The sequence below is a fragment of the Mobula birostris genome, chromosome 28 (genome assembly GCF_030028105.1).
Source record: "Mobula birostris isolate sMobBir1 chromosome 28, sMobBir1.hap1, whole genome shotgun sequence".
Taxonomy (NCBI): domain Eukaryota; kingdom Metazoa; phylum Chordata; class Chondrichthyes; order Myliobatiformes; family Myliobatidae; genus Mobula; species Mobula birostris.
In genome coordinates this window covers 28,554,823-28,576,124 of record NC_092397.1, presented here as the reverse complement: position 1 = coordinate 28,576,124, position 21,302 = coordinate 28,554,823, and positions in this window count along the sequence as shown.

Below are 21,302 nucleotides of genomic sequence, written 5' to 3'. Positions count from 1 at the left end.
TGCACAGAGCTATCGTAGAGCACTATGTAACTAAAGGTGTGTTTCCCCAAGGGGAGCTGGAGGTGATATCTATTGGAAAACCTGATGGAGACGCAGTACAGGTGCAGATTGAAAAACTGAGACTCGAGCACGAGTTCTGGGTACGGCAGCTAGAACACAAAGAGAGTCAGTTAGAAAGGCAGGAGAAAGAGAAACAGTTAGAAAGGCAGGAGAGAGAGAGACAGTTAGAACGGCAAGAGAGAGACAGACAGTTAGAACGAGAAGAGAGGGACAGACAGTTGGAACGAGAAGAGAGGGACAGACAGTTGGAGCGAGAAGAGAGGGATAAATAATTGGAGTGAGAAGAGAGGCAGAGGGAAAGGGAATTTGAGCTGGAGAAGTTAAAGATGACGGCAGCGCAGGGGCCCATGCCGAATCAAGGTGGAGGGTTCAGAGCGACCCAGGAGGTTAGGCTGGTTCCCACATTTGACGATACCGATGTTGATCGGTACTTTCTCCATTTCGAAAAAGTTGCTACAAGTCAGGACTGGCCGAGGGATAAGTGAGCTGTTTTGCTTCAGAGTGTACTTAAAGGAAAAGCCCAACAAGCTTACTCAGCTTTGTCCGCGGAAGGTATGAGGTGATGAAAGAGGCCATCCTCAGGATTTATGAGTTGGTCCTGGAGGCATACCGGCAGAGGTTCCGGAATGCGAGGAAGCAGTGGGACCGCACGTATTTAGAGTTTGCCTGTGAGATGCAGACATGTTGCGAGCATTGGTGCGCTTCGAAGGGGGTAGATGGGAATTATGACAGACTGCTACAGCTGATCCTGATTGAGCAGTTTAAAGGTTGTGTCCCTGAAGGTATGAGACCCTACCTAGATGAGGAAGAGGCAGCCACATTAGCCGCAACTGCTAAGTTAGCGGATGAGTACACGCTGACGCATAAAATGAAGTTTGCCCCGAGTAAAGGCTACAAGAAGGGTAGTCAGGACGGTGGGGAGAGTCTGCCAGAAAAGTCAGAAAATAAGCCGGGGACTAGTGAGAAGGATAAGGTAGACCGGGAGCAGTCTGGTAGGAAGTCTCCTGGGGTCGTCTGTTATAATTGTGGGAAAGTCGGACACTTTGCGTCCAGGTGCTTTGCCCCAAAGAAGGAGATGGGGAAAGGGAAAACGGCGATTTCGACTGGCTGTATCGAGCTGGTAAACGAACCACTAGGAGAGGAAAGGTCTGCAAAAGTTCAGGAAGGGCGCGAGAGGTTTATCTCGGCCGGATTGGTGTCGGTGAAGGAGGGGTTAAATCCAGTTCCAGTGCGGATCTGGAGAGATACTGGAGCGTGTCAGTCATAGATATTGAAGTGTGTATTAGAGTTTTGTTCAGAGACCCAGACTGGGGAGGTCAAGGTCAAAGGTATTGGGAAAGGGACAGAGGCAGTCCCTTTGCACCAGATACACCTACAAAGCAACTTGGTCTCTGGACCAGTCACGATTGGGGTGAGGTCCGAATTACCGATGAAAGGCGTGGAAGTCTTGCTTCGTAATGACCTCGCGGGGGGAATTGTGTTCCCAGCCGTGAGATTGACAAGTCAGCCTGCCAGCATTGAGGCCCCACCCATGGACTCGCAGGTTTATCCCGTTTGCGCAGTAACTCGTCGGATGTCGAGGAAGGCTGCAGAGGCTGATATAAAGTTAGCTGAGACGTTTCTGCCAGCCTTGTACGAGGAGGGGGTAGAAAGTGAAAAGAAGGAATGCAATGAAACAGGAGAAAGTGGGGAAGTTAAGGTAGATTTATCATTAGAAAAGAAGGACTTTACACAGGCACAGGAGCGAGACGAGGAAACAGCTCGCTGTGAAACAGAGTTAGGAAGAGAGCCAGTAGGCTATGGTGTGAAGGGGGAGATGCTAAGGAAGGAAGGGAGACCAAGTACCGCAGATGAGGAATGGGGGATGGTGCCAAAAATCTCTGGGGATGAGATTTTTAACCTGGCCCACAAGGTACGCCTCGGTGAACATTTTGAGGTGCTGAAGGAAACAGTTGGCGGAATCATGAAAGAGGGTTACTGGCTGCACAAGAGGAAGGATGTTATTGATTATGGCAGACGCGAACTGAGACGGTCACAAGCTTTTGATATGCTAACGAACCTAGTTGGTGTTAGCGCGGAAATCAATGAAGCTAGGGTCCCCCTGATAAGGAAAAAAAAAATTTTGAAAAGATGAGTATGGTATCGACCAGATGGGAGAAGGCTATTGTTTTGGCCAGCTCTGCTGATAAGGTATCTCCCTTAATCCCTGAACAAAGCGACTCTTTAGGAGAAGTAATTAAATGGCTCACACAGGTGTGTTTGATTGTCCTGAGGCGATGCAAAGAACTGGGACGTTGGGTGGTGTTTGTTACGCTAGCTCAGCCTAGTGAGCAACACCCTATAGAATGAGTAATTCAGTGACGAAAGGGCAAACGAATACATAAGTGTATATTGGCGATGTAATACGGCTGTCTGAAGCCAGCTTGATAATGAACCTTGAAAAAAATGAGTTTGGCCACACGAAGGTCACTTATCTGGGAATTGTGGTAACACGGGCAGCTGGCAGCGATGCAAGCTAAGGTGCGGGCTATCTCTGACATCCCAACCCCGACAGACAAGAGGGCCCTCAGAAGGCTCTTGGAGATGGTGGGATACTGTAGGAAGTTTTGCAATAACTCTGCGGTTACTACCCCTCCCCCTGCTACTAAGCCGTTGCGAGAGAAAACTAAGTCGGGATGGGATGACCCTTGTTATCGTGGTCTGGGACAAAACCCAATGAGAGGTTACACTGATCGCGATTCATCAGTGTTTTCAGCCACTATGAAGTTTGCTAAGTTGGAGTTTGGTTTAGGGGATTATTAATAACACATATAAAAGGAACAGAAAATGTGATTGCTGACTGTCTGACAGGTGTTGACAACTTAAAATTCTCTGTATTAGCCAAATAGCTGATGAAGATGTATATTTGTGTGTATCTAATAATGTATTCATGTTTGTAATTTTTACCCCGGTAAAATTCCTTAAAGGTGAGGGGTGTGACGAAAGAGGGTTACAAAAAGTACACATAGACTAAGATGTTAACTGTCCTGTGCTGGCACCAGTGGGATCAGCAGTTGATCTGCCACCTGTCTTCAGGAGAAAGAGAGATAAGGAAGACAATGGAGCAGCATTCGGAAATGTTAATGAAGAGACGAGAGAGTTTAACGGAAGGAGACACTGGTCTGAGAACTGTCAAGATCGGCTCCTTTTTGAACCCTGAACTGTTTGAAGTGTGATGGACAGGCGATACCCCAGCAGGGGGATAAAAAGGGACAGGTTCGCTAAGGCAGCACACATGACACCACGAGGTAACGAGACCCTGGAAGCGGTGCGCCTCCCACAAGTCGGTGGGAGTTTTGGAGGGTTGTCGCGGGACCAAGCCATAGACGCACAGGGTGGAAAGGTACGATCGGCGGGAACCTGGTGTGTGTCCGCCCTTGCCTGGGTGCCAGGTTCACTGCAGAGGAATGATCGTATCTGAAACGGAGGGGTCACAGTTGGTGACCTCAGGAGACATTACAAAGGGCTCGCCCGAAAACTGACTGTGAGGAATATCGAAGGTCTGTTTGGACTCCGATTTGAATATTCATTCGCTCTCTCTCTCTCTCTCTCCCACGGTGTCGGCGATTACTGCGAACTGAACTAAACTGAACTCTGTCACTTTGAAACTGGTCATTTACCCCTAGACGACAATAGAGCTTGATTGTTCCTATTATCCTAGTTCTGTGTACATGTGTGTTTATTCATTGCTAACCTGTTGCATTAATATCCTTACTATTAGAGTACTGTGTTGCTTATGTCTTTAATAAAACTTTCTTAGTTCCAGTAATCCAGACTCCAACTGAGTGATCCATTTCTGCTGGTTTGGCAACCCAGTTACGGGGTACGTAACATAGGTATGTGAAGAGAAGTAAGATAGTTAAGAACAATGTTTGGCCCTTGAAGAATGAATTGGGAGAAATTGTTATGGGAAGCAGAGAAATGGCAGACGAATTTGATAAGTACTTTGGATCTGTCTTCACTAGGGAAGACACAAGCAATCTTCCAGATGTATGGATGGGCCAAGGACATAGGGTAACAGAGGAACTGAAACAGATTGACATTAGGAAAGAAACGGTGATGAGTAGACTGATGGGACTGAAGGCTAACAAATCCCCAGGTCCAGATGGTCTGCCTCCTAGGGTACTAAAAGAGGTGGCTCTGGAAATTGCGGATGCATTGGTGATCATTTTCAAATGTTCCTTAGATTCAGGACCAGTTCCTGAGAATTGGCAAATGGCTAATGTTATCCTACTTTTTAAGAAAGGAGGGAGGGAGAAAATAGAGAACTATCACCCTGTTAGCCTAACATCAGTAGTGGGGAAGATGCTAGAGTCCATTATTAAAGATGAAATAGCGGCATATCTTGATAACATTGATAGGATTGGGCCGAGCCAGCATGGATTTACCAAGGGCAAATCATGCTTGACTAATCTATTGGAGTTTTTCAAGGATGTAACCAGGAAGATAGACACGGGATATCCAATGGATGTGGTGTACCTTGACTTTCAGAAGGCATTTGATAAGGTACCACATAGGAGATTGGTGGGTAAAATCAGAGCTCATGGCATTGTGGGGAGGATATTGACATGGATAGAAAACTGGTTGGCAGATAGAAAGCAAAGGGTAGCAGTGAATGGGTGTTTCTTGGAATGGCAGGTGGTGACTAGTGGGGTGCCACAGGGCTCGGTATTGAGACCACAGCTGTTTACGATTTACATCAATGATTTACAGGAAGGCATTGTGAATAACATCAACAAGTTTGCTGATGATACTAAGCTGGGTGGCAGTGTGACATGTGATGAGGATGTTAGGAGAATTCAAGGTGACTTGGATAGGCTGGGTGAGTGGGCAGAAACTTGGCAGATGGCGTTCAATGTGAATAAGTGCGAGGTTATTCACTTTGGGAGCAAGAACAGGAAGGCAGATTATTACCTGAACTGTGTGGAGTTAGGTAAGGGAGAAATACAAAGAGATCTAGGAGTACTTGTTCATCAGTCTCTGATGGTGAATGAGCAAGTGCAGCAGACAGTGAAGAAGGCTAATGGAATGTTGGCCTTTATTACAAAGGGAATTGAGTACAAGAGCAAGGAAATCCTTTGCATTTGTACAGGGCCCTGGTGAGACCACACCTGGAATATTGTGTGCAGTCTTGGTCTCCAGGGTTAAGGAAGGACATCCTGGCTGTGGAGGAGGTGCAACGTCGGTTCACTAGGTTAATTCCTGGGATGTCCGGACTGTCTTACGCAGAGAGGTTAGAGAGACTGGGCTTGTACACGCTGGAATTAAGGAGATTGAGGGGGGATCTGATTGAGCCATATAAGATTATTAAGGGATTGGACAAGATAGAGGCAGGAAATATGTTCCAGATGCTGGGAGAGTCCAGTACCAGAAGGCATGGTTTAAGAATAAGGGGTAGGTCATTTAGGACAGAGATGAGGAGGAACTTCTTCTCCCAGAGAGTTGTGGAGGTGTGGAACGTGCTGCCTCAGAAGGCAGTGGAGGCCAATTCTCTGGATGCTTTCAAGAAGGAGCTAGATAGATATCTTATGGATAGGGGAATCAAGGGCTATGGGGACAAGGCAGGAACTGGGTATTGATAGTAGATGATCGGCCATGATCTCACAATGGCGGTGCAAGCTCGAAGGGCCGAATGGTCTACTTCTGCATCTATTGTCTACAGAGGACAACAAACAGTGCAAATGCAAAAAGAAGGAACAATAATTAAATAATCAATAAATATCGAGAATATGCAATGAGGTGGCCTTGAAAGGAAGTTTGTTGCTTGTGCAAATAGTTGAATGATGGGGCAAGTGAAGGTGACTGAAGCTAATTTCTTTGGGCTCAAGAGTAAATGTAAGCAGGCTGTTTCCACTTTTTCAACCATGGCCTCGGTATTTCTCATCAACCAGTGAGCCTTGTTCTTTACCCTAAAAGGAACAAGAAGGCCCTGAACTCCTGACATCACACTTTTATAGGTTTCCTACTTGCCAGATGCATCTTTCTTGTCAACCACTGCAAGATCCCGCTTAATAGCTCCTAACTGTGTTCTGGTCCTGTTTGGGAACTTAACTTTTTAATGGATTGCATTGTTCACAATAACCATTGAAAATCTATGAGAATTCTGGTTATTGGAGCCAGACTGCTCACCGACAGACAATTCTGCCACTGACCTCCATCATTTCTCAGAAGCAGTCCCAGTGTTGTGCCTTCTCAAGCAGTGTTCATCTCTGTCTTGATGAAGGAAACTTTCTTAAACACATTTCACAAATTCAGCTCCATGCCTTTTACACTATGAAAGGTCCAGTCAATATGAGAAAGTTAAAATCTCGTTCTAATACTACCTTATTATGTTTACAACTGCAGTCTCTCAACATATCTGTGACTCCAATTGCTGCTGACTGTTAGGGTTTCTATAATACCAAATCCTTATATCTAAGTGGTATTGATAGGGCCTCACCAGACGACTCAGGTGAGAATGATGCTCTCCCTACAGATCATTATTATGTCCTCTGCATTCAAGTTGTTAACTCCTCCTCCCCTCTTCCCTGCATCTTTGTATCCTGGAAGATTTAGCTGCCCATTCTGCCCTTCCCTCAGCTACGTATCTGTTATGGCTGTGATCGGACCACAAGGGGTAGGGGCAGAATTAGGCCATTCAACCAGATCCAGTCTGGTTCACCATTCCAGAATGGCTGAGGTTTTTTTTTAATCCCTCTTCACACCATTCTCTAGCCTTTTCCACACACCCCATTTATGCACTGATGAATCAAAAATCTATCAACCTTTATTTTATACTGAATGGCTTGTCCTCCACTGCAGTCTGTGGTAATGAATTCCAGTTTCACTACCCACAACCTGAAGTAATTCCTCTTCATTTCTGTTCTAGATGGATATAGCTCTTCTCTGAGACTGTGCACTCTGGTCATAGATGCCTCCACTATAGGAATAAATTGAATTGAATTGACTTTATTTCTTACATCCTTTGCATAGATGAAGAGTAAAAATCTTTACGTGACTTCTCCATCTAAATGTGCAATGTGCAATTATAGGAATTGATAATTTATAATAAAGCAAACAGTCAATGTAATATAGATTACACTTAAATCAGTCTGAATTAATCAGTCTGATGGCCCGGTGGAAGAAGCAGTCCCGGAACCTGTTGGTCCTGGATTTTATGTTGCAGTACCACTTCCCGGATGGCAGCAGCTAGAATAGATTGTGGTTAGTGTGACTTGGGTCCCCAATGATCCTACGGGCCCTTTGTACACACCTGTCTTTGTAAAGGTCCTGAATCATGGGAAGTTCACAACTACAGATGCGCTGGGCTGTCTGTACCACTCTCTGCAAAGTCCTGCATTTAAGGGAGGTACAGTTCCCATGCCAGTCAGGATGCTCTCAATTGTGCCCATGTAGAAAGTTTTTAGGATTTTGGGGCTCAAGCCAAACTTTGTAAACTGTCCGAGGTGAAACAGGTGCTGTTGTGCCTTTTTCACCACACAGCTGGTGTGTACCCACCACATGAGGTCCATGATGATGTGGATGCTGAGGAACATAAAGCTAGTTATCCTCTCAACTCCAGATCCACTGATGTCAATAGGGCCTAGCCCGTCTCCATTCCTCCTGTAATCCACAACCAGCTCCTTTGTTTTTGCGACCTTGAGGGAGAGGTTCTTTTCTTGACACCACTGTGTCAGAGAGATGACTTCTTCCCTGTTGGCCGCCTCGTTATTGTCTAAGATAAGGCCACTCAATGTAGAGTCGTTGGCAAATTCAATTAGCAGATGAGAGCTGTGGGTGACGATGCAGTCGTGGGTGTATAGGGAGTAAAGGCTGGTGCTCTGACAGGAAGTTCAGGATACAGCTGCACAAGGCAGTGTCAAAATTGAAGTCTCTGAGCTTCTTGTCGAGCCTGGATGGAATTATGATGTTGAATGCTGAACTTTACTCCAAGAACCGCATTCTCATACAAGCAATCTTCTTCTCCAGATGTGTAAGGACTGTGTGTTGAACAGGGCTATTGCGTCGTCGGTCGATTGGTTCTGTCGGTAGGCGAATTGTAGGGGGTCCAGTTTGGGTGGTAGCAAGCTGCAGATGTTATCCTTGACCAGTCTCTCAAAGCATTTGCTTGTTATTGCGGTGAGTGTGACAGGACACCAGTTGAGGCATGTTACCTTGGTCTTTTCTGGTACAGGGACAATGTGGATAATTTGAAGCAGGAGGGCACTCTATACTGGTAGATGGAGAGATTAAACATCTTCTCGACATCCAGTCTATATTTCTATTCCAATATTCAATAGGTCTCAATGAAATTCCCCCTATTTCTAATCAACTCCAGTCAGTACAGGCCTAGAGTCACCAATCACTCCTCAAGCATTAACATTTATTTTCACCAATCACATGAATTTCCTTCGACCCTTTTTTAATGCCAGGATACCTTTGTTGAGATAACGGGCCCACAACTGCTCATAATACTCTGAGTATGGTCTGACCAATGCCTTGTTGAACCTCAACATTAAATTTTGCTTTTGTTTACTTGTCCTCTTGAAATGATTGATAATGTTTGATTTGTCTTCCTTACCAAAAACTCAACTGCAAGGCAACCTTTAGGAATCCTACAGGAGAACTCCCAAGTCCCTTTGCACATCCGCTTTTTTGAATTTTTAACCTGCTTAGAAAATAGCCTACACCATTACTGCTTATACACATGACCATACAGTTCCTGGCATCTGGCACTGCTTTGTCCATTCTCCGAATCTGTCTGTCCTCCTGCAGGTTCACTGCTTCTGCACCACTACCTGTCCCTCCACCTATCTTCGAATTGTCAATCGCCACATCCATTTCCATCACGTTTTCAGTCAGGAACTGCAGCTACTGCAAATTCCCTCATATGAAGTTATCAGTGACACCGACCGACTCCAGGATCTCCCAGATTCTCAGGCAGAAAATGTCTCTGCCATAACTGTCATTACAGCTATGCAACAGGGAGAGGAATTCTGAAGAAAACCTCTGAAATTTGACTTCGCAGAGTACACCTCACCTCATAAGCCATTTCTCTGAATCACAGTCTGACTTGTTTCTTGCTTCCTATATGTTTTTCCAATGCCCTGTCCAATTTCAGTTTCCTAAATCTGACATATGACTCTTCCTACTTTTTTAAACAAATACAATATCTTTCATCTTCCTAAGTTCCTGAAAGTCCCCGTCCTTTTCTACCTTCCTAACATGGACAGGGAAATCCGGAATTCTGACCGACTGGACTGTGAGTGACTGACATGTCAGATGGACTTAACAGGAACATTGACTCCCAGACTACCCTCTAAGATTCCTTTCCAATTCTCATGTAACTTGCCATCCACAAACTTACATTCATCGACCTGTAGGTCTATCCTTATCAATAACCATCTGAAACCCTTCAGATTTATAATCCTTAAATCTTTCCCAATTAAACTGCAAACATCTCTATAGGCTTATTACCAAGACTAAGTGAAGTATATCCCCCTCCCTGGTGACCATCTAGATGCTGTTTCAGGAAACCTTTCTGAACACACCTAACAAATAAAGCCCCATCCAAGCCTCAGGCAGTAAGGGAGCCCTAGTAATTCTGGGGAGATTAATCACCCCAGTACAGCAAATCTATTGATATTTTATCAGACCATAACCTGCTGACATATGTTAATCTCTCTCACTGTCTGTTGGTAGGCCTACAGTATCATCCCATTACAGTGATTGCACCTTCCGTATTTCTGACTTCTACCTACATTGTCTTACGGGATGAGCATCTTGGAGGACCTCAACTTTGTGACATTCTGCCTGATCAGCAGTGCAGCTCCCCAACATCATTCACCTCTCTCTGGACTGTTTGAATCATCTGAATCCTGGAATGTTTAACCATCAGTCCTGCCCTTCTCTCAGCCCGATCTTTGCAATGGCTAACCCACTGTTTCACATAGTAATCCTATCTCCAAGTATGTCTGCCCTAACTTTTCCACACCCTTCCAGAATCACAAGCCAGGGCAACAAAATCCTGATTGGCTAACGTGCATCCAGCAGTCCTGTTATCTCCAGCCATAACCCAAACATTGCTGCTACAGACAAACCGTTACTCCAGCAGTGAACTTTTCCATTAGCAGTGAACCCTTACAGCGCGTTACAATGGGAAACATCATCTCCATATCCATCCTATCTATTCTTTTCAACATTTGGTAAGTTTCATTTAGATGAACCGTATTCTTCTCAATTCAGGTGAGTACATCCGAAGGTTGACAAACATTCCTCATATGTGAACCCCTTCATTCCCGTAATCATCCTCGTGAACCTCCTCTGGACTGTCTCCAACGACAACACATCCTTTCTAAGATATGAGGCCCAAAACTGTTGTCAATACTCCAAGTGAGGCCTGGCTAGTGGCAGATAAAGGCAAAGAATTATCTCTTTGCTTTTGTATTCTGTTCCCCTTGAAATAAAGGCCAACATTGCATTTACCTTCTTTACCACACACTCAGCCTATGAAATAACTTTTCTGATGTCTTTCATGAGGACATCTATGTCCCTCTGCACCTCTGATGTCTGAATCTTCTCCCCATTTAGATAACAGTCTGCACTATTGCTCTTTTTACCAAAATTCATTATCATACCTTTCCCAACACTGTATTCCATCTGCCACTTTTATGCCTATTCTTCCAACTTCTCTAAGTCCTGCTGCAAACACATTGCTTCCTCAGCACTACTCACCCCTCCACCTACCTTCATATCATTTGCAAACTTTGCCACAAACCCTTCAATTCGATTTTCTAAATCATTGATAAACAATGTGAATTGTAGCAGTCCCAATACAGGCCCCTGAGGAAAACAACCAGTCAGTGGCAGCCAACCACAAAAGGCTTCTTTAATTCTCACTTTCTGCCTCCTGCCTGTCAGCCATTCCACTGTCCATGCGAGTATCTTTCCTGTAATGCTCTAGGATTTTATCTTGTTATGCAGCCTAATGTGTGGCACCTTTTCAACACCTTCTGAAAATCAGGTAAGTGACATCCACTTTTTCCACAGTGCTTGTTACTTCCTTGAAGAATTCTAACCCCTTTATCAAGGAAGATTTCCCTTCATAGAAATCATGCTGACTGTGACTTATTTTATGACCCCTCTACAAGTACCTCGGGACCTCATCCTTAATAAGACACCAGTACTTTCCCAACCACTAGGGTTAGGCTAACTGGCCTCTCATTTCCTTCCTTTTGCCTTTCTCCCTTCTTAAAGAGTGGAGTGACATTTGCAATCTCCCAGTCCTCTGGGACCATGCCAGAATCAAGTGATTCTTGAAAGATCATGACCTTTATCTCTTCAGCAACCTCTCTCAGGAATCTGAGATGTAGTCCCTGGTGACCCATCCACCTTAAGACCTCCGTGTTTGCCTAGCACTTTTTGTTTTTTTTATTAACAATGGCATTTACTCCTGCTCCCTGATACTCACAAAACTCTGGTACATAGCCAGTATCTTCTACAGTGAAGACAGATGTGAAGTCCTCATTAAGTTCATCTTCTATTTTTTGTCCCCCAATACTATCTCACCAGCATCATTTGCCATTGGTTCAATAACAACCCTCAACTCCCTTTTGCATGATATATAACCAAAAATAAACTTTTTTTATCCTACTTTGTAGGTACTCCTGTCAATGTGTGATCATCTTTCTCTGTGCAACATAGCTATCCTGCACCTTCTGCAATATTCCCTGAAACTTCAGCCACCTCTGCTCTGCTGTAATCTCTGCCATTATCAACCTCCAATCCACTTGGGCTCCAATCCACCAGGGCAAGGTCCTCTCTGATATATGTGAGTAATGCTTCACCCTCTCAAATTGCACTATGAATTCAATCATATTATGATAACTGCCTCCTAAGGGTTCCCTCACATTAAGCTCCCTTATGAGATCGGGGCTATTACTTAACACGCAGTCTAAAGATAGGTTTTCACCGAGCAGGCTCAAGCACAAACTGCTCTAAAAAGCCATCTCATCCACATTCAACAAATTTCCTCTCCTGTGAATCAGCACCAACCTGATTTTCCAATCCCCTTGTATATTGAAGTCTCCAATACCATTGTGTCATTCCCCTTATTATCAGAATAAGAATCAAGTTTGTTAACTTAGCAGCAGCAGTTCAATGCAATACATAACACAGAGGAAGAAAAAAAAGAAAATGAAATAAATAATATAATAAATAATAATAATAATAAATAAAGAAGTAAATCAATTACAGTATAGGAAAATTGATTAGATTAACATCATGCAAAAGCACAGAAATAATATATATTAAAAAGTGAGGGAGTTTCCAAGGGTTCAAAGTCCATTTAGGAATCGGATGGCAAACTGGAAGCTTTTCCTGAAATGCTGAATGTGCGCCTTCAGGCTTTTGTACCTCCTACCTGATGGAAATAGTGAGAAAAGGGAATGCCCTGGGCACTGGAGGTCCTCAATGTTGGATGCTGCCTTTCTGAGACAGCGCTCCTTGGAGATCTCCTGGGTACATTGTAGGCAAGTACCCAAGATGGAGCCGACTCAATTTATGACCCTCTGCAACTTCTCTCAGTCCTGCGCAGTAGCACCTCCACCACCACCCCTCCCCTTACCAGACAGTGATGTGGCCTGTCAGAATACTCTCCACGGTACATCTATAGACATTTTTGAGTGTATTTGTTGACATACAAAATCTTTTTAAATTCGAAATGATGAATAGCTGCTGTCTGGTCTTCTTTATAAATGCATCGATATGTTTTGACCAGGTTAGATTCTCAGAAATCTTGACACCCATGAACTTAAAACTGCTCTGTCTCTTCACTTCTGATCCCTCTATGAGGATTGGTATGTGTTCGTTCGTCGTACCCTTCTGGAAGTCCACAATCAGCTCTTTCGTCTTACTGGCATTCAGTGCCAGGTTGTTGCTGTGGCACCACTCCATTAATTGGCATATCTCATGCCTGTAGGACCTCTCATCACCACCTGAGATTCTACCAACAATGTTTATATCATTAACAAATTTATAGATGGTATTTGAGCTATTGCTAGCCACGCAGTCAAGAGTATGGAGAGAGTAGAGCAGTGGTCTAAGCGCACACCCCTGAGGTGCACCAGTATTGATTGCCAGCAAAGAGAAGAGGTTATCACCAATCCGCACAGATTGTGGCCTTCCGGTTAGGAAGCTGAGATTTCAATTGCAGAGGGTGGGACAGAGGCCCAGGTTCTGCAACTTCTCAATCAAGGTTATGGGAATGATGGCATTAAACACTGAGCAATAGTCTTGTCATCGGTGTTTGTGCTGTCCAGGTGGTTTAAAGCCATGTGACGAGCCACTGAGATTGCGTCTGCTGTTGAACACTTGTGGCGATAGGCAAATTGCAATGGGTCCAGGATCTTGCTGAGCCAAGAGTTCAGTCATGTCATGACCAACCTCTCAAAGCATTTCATCACTGTAGATGTTAGTGCTACCAGACCATAGTCATTAAGGCATCTGCCCATAGCAGTGAGAGGTTGAAAATGCCCTTGAATACCCCGCCAGTTGGTTGGTACAGGTTTTCAGTGTCTTAGAAGGTACTCCATCGGGACATTCCACCTTGCGAGAGTTCACTCTCTTTAAAGACAGCTTAACATTGGCCTCTTAGACAGGGATCTACCTCCTTGCCCTCCAAACTCCCTGACATATTTATGCATGCAGCACTGTCTCCTAGTCCAAATCCTTCCCCTTTGGTAAATACTGAAGCAAAGTACTTATGATGTATTTCACTCATATTCTGCACATCCAAGCAAATGATTCTCTTTTTATCCTTGAGGTGTCCTCCCCTTTCCCAAATTATCTTCTTATCTTGATGTATGTACAGATTACCTTGGGATTCACCTTAATTCTACTTGCCATTGACTTTTCATGGCCCCTCTTCGTATTCATAAATTTCCTTTTTTAGTTCTTTTCTGGATTCTGTATAACCTTCATCTACTCCATTTGATCCTAACTTCCAAAACTTGACATACTTTTCCTTCTTCTTCTTGACTAAATTTATCACTTCTGTGGTCATCCAAGTTTCCCTTCTCATTCCATCCCTGTCCTTCCCTCTAAAAGGAATATACCTTTCCTGTACTCTGTGCAATTGATCTTTAAACACTCTCCCCATGTCTGATAGGGATTTTCCAGAAGAAAAGTTATTTCCAATTAACCGTTCTGAGTCCCTGCATAATACCCTCGTAATTTTCCCTTCTCCGATTAAAAAATACCCCATCCTTATCTATAACTATCTTAAAACTGAGGGAGCTGTGGTCTCTGTCAGCTGACTGCTCACCCACTGAGGGGGCAGTCACCTGAATAGACTCATTACCCAACACAAGGTAGTAGTACAATCCCATTAGTTTGATTACACCCTTCCTGTTCTTGAGTTCTACCCAAATGCACTCAGCGTCTGAACCCTCTACTAGATCTCTCCTGAGTGCAGCTGTAATATTGTCCCTGACTGGTAGTCCAACTCACACCTCTTTTACCTCCTTCTCTATCTTTTCAAAACCTTCAAAAGCCTGGTAGATTAAATGTGCATCCCCGCCCATCTCTCAGCAAAGTCTCTATAATGGCCACAACATTGTAGATCCATGTACTGATCTATGTTCTATGTTAATCACCTTTGTCCATAATATTCCTGACATTCAAATACACACCATTGAAACGATATGTCTCAGAATACCTGTTAATTTGATTTTGCCTGGCTATACTTTCACTGATATCTACCTTCTGTTCCAATCCTTCACTTACTGACCTGGTGTCCTGATTCCCAGCCCCCTGCAAATCTAGTTTAAACCCTCTGAGTAGCATTAGCAAAACTCCCAGCCAGCATAGTAGTTCCCCTCCAGTTCAGGTGCAACCTGTCCCTGTTCTACAGATCAGTCCTTGCCCAGTAAAAGTTTCCATTGATCCGAGCGTGAAACCCTGCCCCCTGCACCATCTCCTCAGTTAATCATTCAATTATGCTGTAATCCCGTTCCTAGCTACACTCGCCCATGGCACCAGGAGTAATCCGGAAATTACTACATTGGAGGGCCTTCTCTTCACCCTATTTCCTGTCTCTATATGCTCAGTCTGTAGAAGCTCATCCCCTTTTTTGGCAATGACATTGGCATCAATGTGCACTACGAGCTCTGGCCATTCACTCTTCCCCTTGAGAATATCCTGCAGCCGCCCTGATACATCTGGACCTTAGCACCCGGGAGTCAACACAGCATCCTGGAGTCTCTTTTGTGTGCACAGTATCTCCTGTTTGTACCACTAACTATCAAGTTCCCTATCACTAATTCACTACATGACTTTACCTTTCCCTGCCACAGGGGAACCACCAGGGTTTCTTCATCTCATTTTTAACTTCAAGAAATTCATTGAATCAGGTACAGGCAAAAGTTACCAAGATTGTTGTTGGACTCGTGCTGACTGGCAAATAGTTGGTGACTGCATCGGTTTCCTTCCAGAGACCAAAGGCGAGTTGGATGGTGCATTCACTGGCCGCAATATACTGTCCTTTGTGTACATGGGAGACAGGAGGAAGTGGCGATATAAGACAGTGCAGTTACTGTGGATATGGTGAGGGCCATATCAATGACAGTTAAGTCCTGCAGAGTCAGAGCCCAAGTTCACAGTCAGATTGCGAAGTTCGGTCTGGGATGAGGAGCAGCGAGAGCCATTGCCTGATTCTGGGAGCAAATCTCAGCGATCCCAGGACCAGTGGAGTTGTCAAATTGTGGCTGGTTGGGAATATTTTATTGTAAGTGTGATTACACTCACAAATTGCCATATTGCCATTGTGTGCTGTCCTGGGTCAGAGGAGGAGCTCTGAGTGGAACTGCAATTATACCTTATTGCAGACCGCACTGGTTTCATTCCAGAGACTAAAGGCAAGATAGATGGTGTGTTCACTAGCCACAAGATACTGATCTTTGTGTACATGGGTGACAGAAGGAAAGAGGCCTCTTTCCTAATTCTATACACTCAGTATGTAGGATCTCTTCTCAGTTTTTGACAATGACATTGGTGCCAATTTGCAACAGGACCTTTGGCTTTTCACCCTTCCTCTTGACAATATCCTACAGCTGCACCTCTACACTCTGGACTCCAGCACCAGGGAGGCAACACACCATCCTTGTGTGTATTTTGCTGCCACAGTATCTCCTGCCTGTCCTCACTAACTACTGAGTCTCCTGTCACTACCACACTGCCTGACTTTTACTTTCCCTGCCACAGGGGAACCACCAGTGTTCCTTCGTCTCATTTTGAACTTCAAGAATTCATAGAATCAGGTACAGGCAAAAGTTTCCAAAAAGTGTTAGTGGACTCAGGCTGACTGTCTGAGAACCTCGCTTAAAAACTGCTACGCTCTTGACATTGAAGATCACGGAGATCAGGCCCACAGGCCAAGTGTTGCATGGTGCAAATAGAAGGTGACCACATCGGCTTCCTTTCAGAGTCCAAAGGCGAGCTGGATGGTGCAGGCAGTGGATGTAGGACACTGTTCCTTGTGTACATGGGTGACATCTATATATGGAATACTGAAAAAATAGTCATAAAGTTTAACCATAAGGCATATGTAAATATGAGAGCTATAGTCAAGTGGAAAACTGTGATTGCCAAAGACAGGTTGAGAAGGATATTCCTGATAATGATAAGATTGATCCCAAGAGACTTTGTCAATACTTTAGTTGTAAAAGAAACGTCAAGTGGGAAGCTAATTGTATTTGGAATAACAGTGGGGTATTAAATTATGCAGAGAAGGACACAGCGGATACTCTCAACTCTTATTTTGCTAAAGTGTTCACCTGCAAAGATGCTAGCAATATGCCAGTAAGGGTAGAGAAAAATAAAGTTCCTTAAAGTGACTCTGAGATCTTAGAAGTGAAAAGGCTGAAGGTTAATAAATCTCAGTGTCAGACAGCATATATCCAAGAATACTTAAATTTGTCTATGATTGAAAACACAAGCACCTCACAAGAATTATACAAAATTCTGTGAAGATTGGTAAAATCCTGAAGGACTTGAAATGGGCTAACATTTTACCGGTATGTAAGAAGGGTGACTGCACTGACCCTTGTAACTATGGAGCAGTAAACTTAACGTGTATTGTGGGTAAGGTATTGGAAATATTAATAAAGAATGAGTTGTAAAAGAAGGGCTTAGACAGATTAGGAGAATGGGCAGGAAAGTGACAAATGAAATATAATGTTAGAGAATGCACAGTCATGTACTTTGGTAGTTGAAATAAATGTGTGAACTATCTTCTGTATGGGGAGTGTGATGAAAGTACACATAGACTAAGATGTTAACTGTCCTGTGCTGGTACCAGTGGGATCAGCAGTTGGTCTGCCACCTGTCTTCAGTAGAAAGAGAGATAAGGAAAACAATGGAGCAGCATTTGGAGATGTTAATGAAGAGGCGGGAGAGCTGTCATGACCGGCTCTCCATGAACTGTTTGAAGTGATGGACAGGCGATACCCCAGCAGGGGGATAAAAAAGGGACAGGATCGCTAAGGCAACACACACACGACACCACGAGGTAACGAGACCCTGGAAGCGGTGCGCCTCCCACAAGTCGGTGGGAGTCTTTGGAGGCCTGGTCGCGGGACCAAGCCAGAGATGCACAGGGTGGAAAGATACGATCAGCAGGAACCTGATGTGTGTCTGCCCTTGCCTGGGTGCTGGGTTCACCGCTGAGGAAAGATCGTATCTGGAAACGGAGGGGTCACAGTCGGTGACCTCAGAAGACATCACAAAGGGCTCGCCCGAAAGTTGACTACGAGGAATATCGAAGGTCTGTGTGGAAGCCGTTTGAATATTCATTCGTTTTTGCTCTCTCTCTCCTTCCCCCCACTGTCCATCGCCATGGCAGTGATTACTGCAAACTGAACCGAACTCAATTGAACTGAACTTTGCGTCACTTTGAAACTGGTCATTTACCCCTAGACGACGATAGAGCTTGATTGATCCTGTTATCCTAATTCTGTGTACATGTGTGTTTATCATTGCTGAACTGTTGCATTTGTTATCCTTTTGATTAGAGTACTGTGTTGCTTGTTTCTTTAATAAAACTTTCTTATTTCCAGTAATCCAGACTCCAACTGAGTGATCCATTTCTGCTGGTTTGGCAACCCAGTTACGGGGTACGTAACATAAGTGGGGTTCTCGTCCGCGATTTTGAACGCTAAATTTGGGACGGAGTAAATTGATTGGGTTAAAATTCCCAAAAGAAAGAAAAGAAAAACAGCAGAAATGGAGATTGAGGAATTTCTAAAGGCGCCAACCTTGGAGGCATTAGAGGATGCAGGAAAGTGGAATTGGCAGCTGTGGCCAAACGGTTGAATCTTGTTAAGTGGAAGTGGACAATGAGGAGAGAGGAGATACACAGAGCTATCGTAGAGCACTATGTATCTAAAGGTGTGTTTCCCCAAGGCGAGCTGGGGGTGGTGTCTATTGAAAAACCTGCTGGAGACACGGTACAGGTGCAGCTTGAAAAACTGAGACTCGAGCATGAGTTCTAGGTACGGCAGTTAGTACACGAAGAGAAGCAGTTAGAAAGGCAGGAAAAAGAGAAACAGTTAGAAAGGCAGGAGAAAGAGAAACAGTTAGAAAGGCAAGAGAGAGAGAGAGACAGTTGGAGTGAGAAGAGAGGCAGTTGGAGAAACAGAGGGAAAGGGAATTTGAGCTGGAGAAGTTAAAGATGATGGCAGCACAGGGGCCCATGCCGAACCAAGGTGGAGGGTTCAGAGCGACCCAGGAGGTTAGGCTGGTTCCCCCATTTGACGATACCGATGTGGATCGGTACTTTCTCCATTTCGAAAAAGTTGCTACAAGTCAGGACTGGCCGAGGGATAAGTGGGCTGTTTTGCTTCAGAGTGTACTGAAAGGGAAAGCCCAACAAGCTTACTCAGCTTTGTCCGCGGAAGATGCCCAGAGGTATGAGGTGGTGAAAGAGGCCATCCTCGGGATTTATGAGTTGGTCCTGGAGGCATACCGGCAGAGGTTCCGGAATGCGAGGAAGCAGTGGGACCGCACGTATTTAGAGTTTGCCTGTGAGATGCAGACATATTGTGAGCGTTGGTGCGCTTCGAAAGGGGTAGATGGGGATTATGACAGACTGCTACAGCTGATCCTGATTGAGCAGTTTAAAGGTTGTGTCCCTGAGGGTATGAGACCCTACCTAGATGGGAAAGAGGCAGCCACGTTAGCCGCAACTGCTAAGTTAGCGGATGAGTACGCGTTGACGCATAAAATGTTTTCCCCAAGTAAAGGCTACCAGAAGGGTAGTCAGGACGGCGGGGAGAGTCCGCCAGAAAAGTCAGTAAGTAAGCCGGGAACTAGTGAGAAGGATAAGGTAGACCGGGAGCAGTCTGGTAGGAAGTCTCCTGGGGTCGTCTGTTATAATTGTGGGAAAGTCGGACACTTTGCGTCCAGGTGCTTTGCCCCAAAGAAGGAGACAGGAAAAGGAAAAACGGCGATTTTGACTGGCTGTATCGAGCTGGTAAACGAACCGCTAGGAGAGGAAAGGTCTGCCAAAGTTCAGGAAGGGCGCGAGAGGTTTATCTCGGCCGGATTGGTGTCGGTGGAGGAGGGGTTAAACCCAGTCCCAGTGCGGATCTGGAGAGACACGGGAGCATGTCAGTCATAGATATTGAAGTGTGTATTAGAGTTTAGCTCAGAGACCCAGACTGGGGAGGTCAAGGTAAAAGGTATTGGGGGAGGGACAGAGGCAGTCCCTTTGCACCAGATACACCGACAAATCAACCTGGTCTCTGGACTAGTCACGATCGGGGTGAGGCCCGAATTACCGATGAAAGGCGTGGAAGTCTTGCTCGGTAATTACCTCGCCGGGGGAATCGTGTTCCCAGCCGTGAGATTGACAGGTCAGCCTGCCAGCATTGAGGCCCCGCCCATGGACTCACAGGTTCATCCCGGGACTGCCGAAGTAAATTTAGCTGAGACGTACCAGGAGGAGGTAGAAAGTGAAAAGAAGGAGTGTAGTGAAACAAGGGGTAGTGAGGGAGCTGAGACAGACTTAGCATTAGCCAGGAAGGAATTTGTGCAGGCGCAGGAGCGAGACGAGGGGCTGATGGTTTTGGCGGAGACAGCTCTCTCTGACGCAGAATTAAGAAGGGAGCCAGTAGGCTATTGTGTGGAGGAGGATGTTAAGGAAGAAAGGGAGATCAAGTACCGTACCTGCAGACGAGGAATGGGGGGTGGTGCAAAAGAGTTATGGGAATGAGATTTTTAACCTGGCCCACAAGGTACCCCTCGGTGGACATTTTGAGCTGCTGGAGGAAACAGTTGGTGGAATCATGAAAGAGGTTTACCGGCTGTACAGGAGGAAGGATGTTATTGATTATGGCCGACACGAACTGAGACGGTCACAGGCTTTTGATATGCTAACAAACCTAGTCGGTGTTAGCGCGGAAATCAATGAAGCAAGGTCCCCCTGATAAGAGAAAAAAACCATTTTCAGAAGACGAGTATGGTATCGACCAGATGGGAGAAGGCTATTGTTTTGGCCAGCTCTGCTGATAAGGTCTCTCCCTTAATCCCCGAACAAAGCGACTCTTTAGGAGGAGTAATTAAATGGCTCGCACACATGTGTTTGATTGTCCCGGGGCGATGCAAAGAACTGGGACGTTGGGTGGTGTTTGTAACGCTAGGTAAGTCTAGTGAGCAATACTCCTATAGAATGAGTAATTCAGTGACGAAAGGGCTGACGAACACAGAAGTGTATATTGGCGATGTAATACGGCTGTCTGAAGCCAACTTGATAGTGAACCTTGAAAAAAATGAGTTCGGCCACACGAAGGTCACTTATCTGGGAATTGTGGTAACACAGGGGCAGCTGGCAGCAATGCAAGCTAAAGTGCGGGCTATCTCTGACATCCCAACCCCGACAGACAAGAGGACCCTCAGAAGGCTCTTGGAGGTGGTGGGGTACTGTAGGAAGTTTTGCAATAACTCTGCGGTTTCTACCCCTCCCCCTCCTACTAAGCCCTTGCGAAAGAAAACTAAGTCGGAATGGGATGACCCTTGTTATTGTGGTCCGGGACGAAACCCAATGAGAGGTTACATTGATCGCAATTCATCAGTGTTTTTGGCCACTATGAAGTTTGCAAAGTTGGAGCCTGGTTTAAGGGATTATTAATAACACATATAAAAGGAACAGAAAATGTGATTGCTAACTG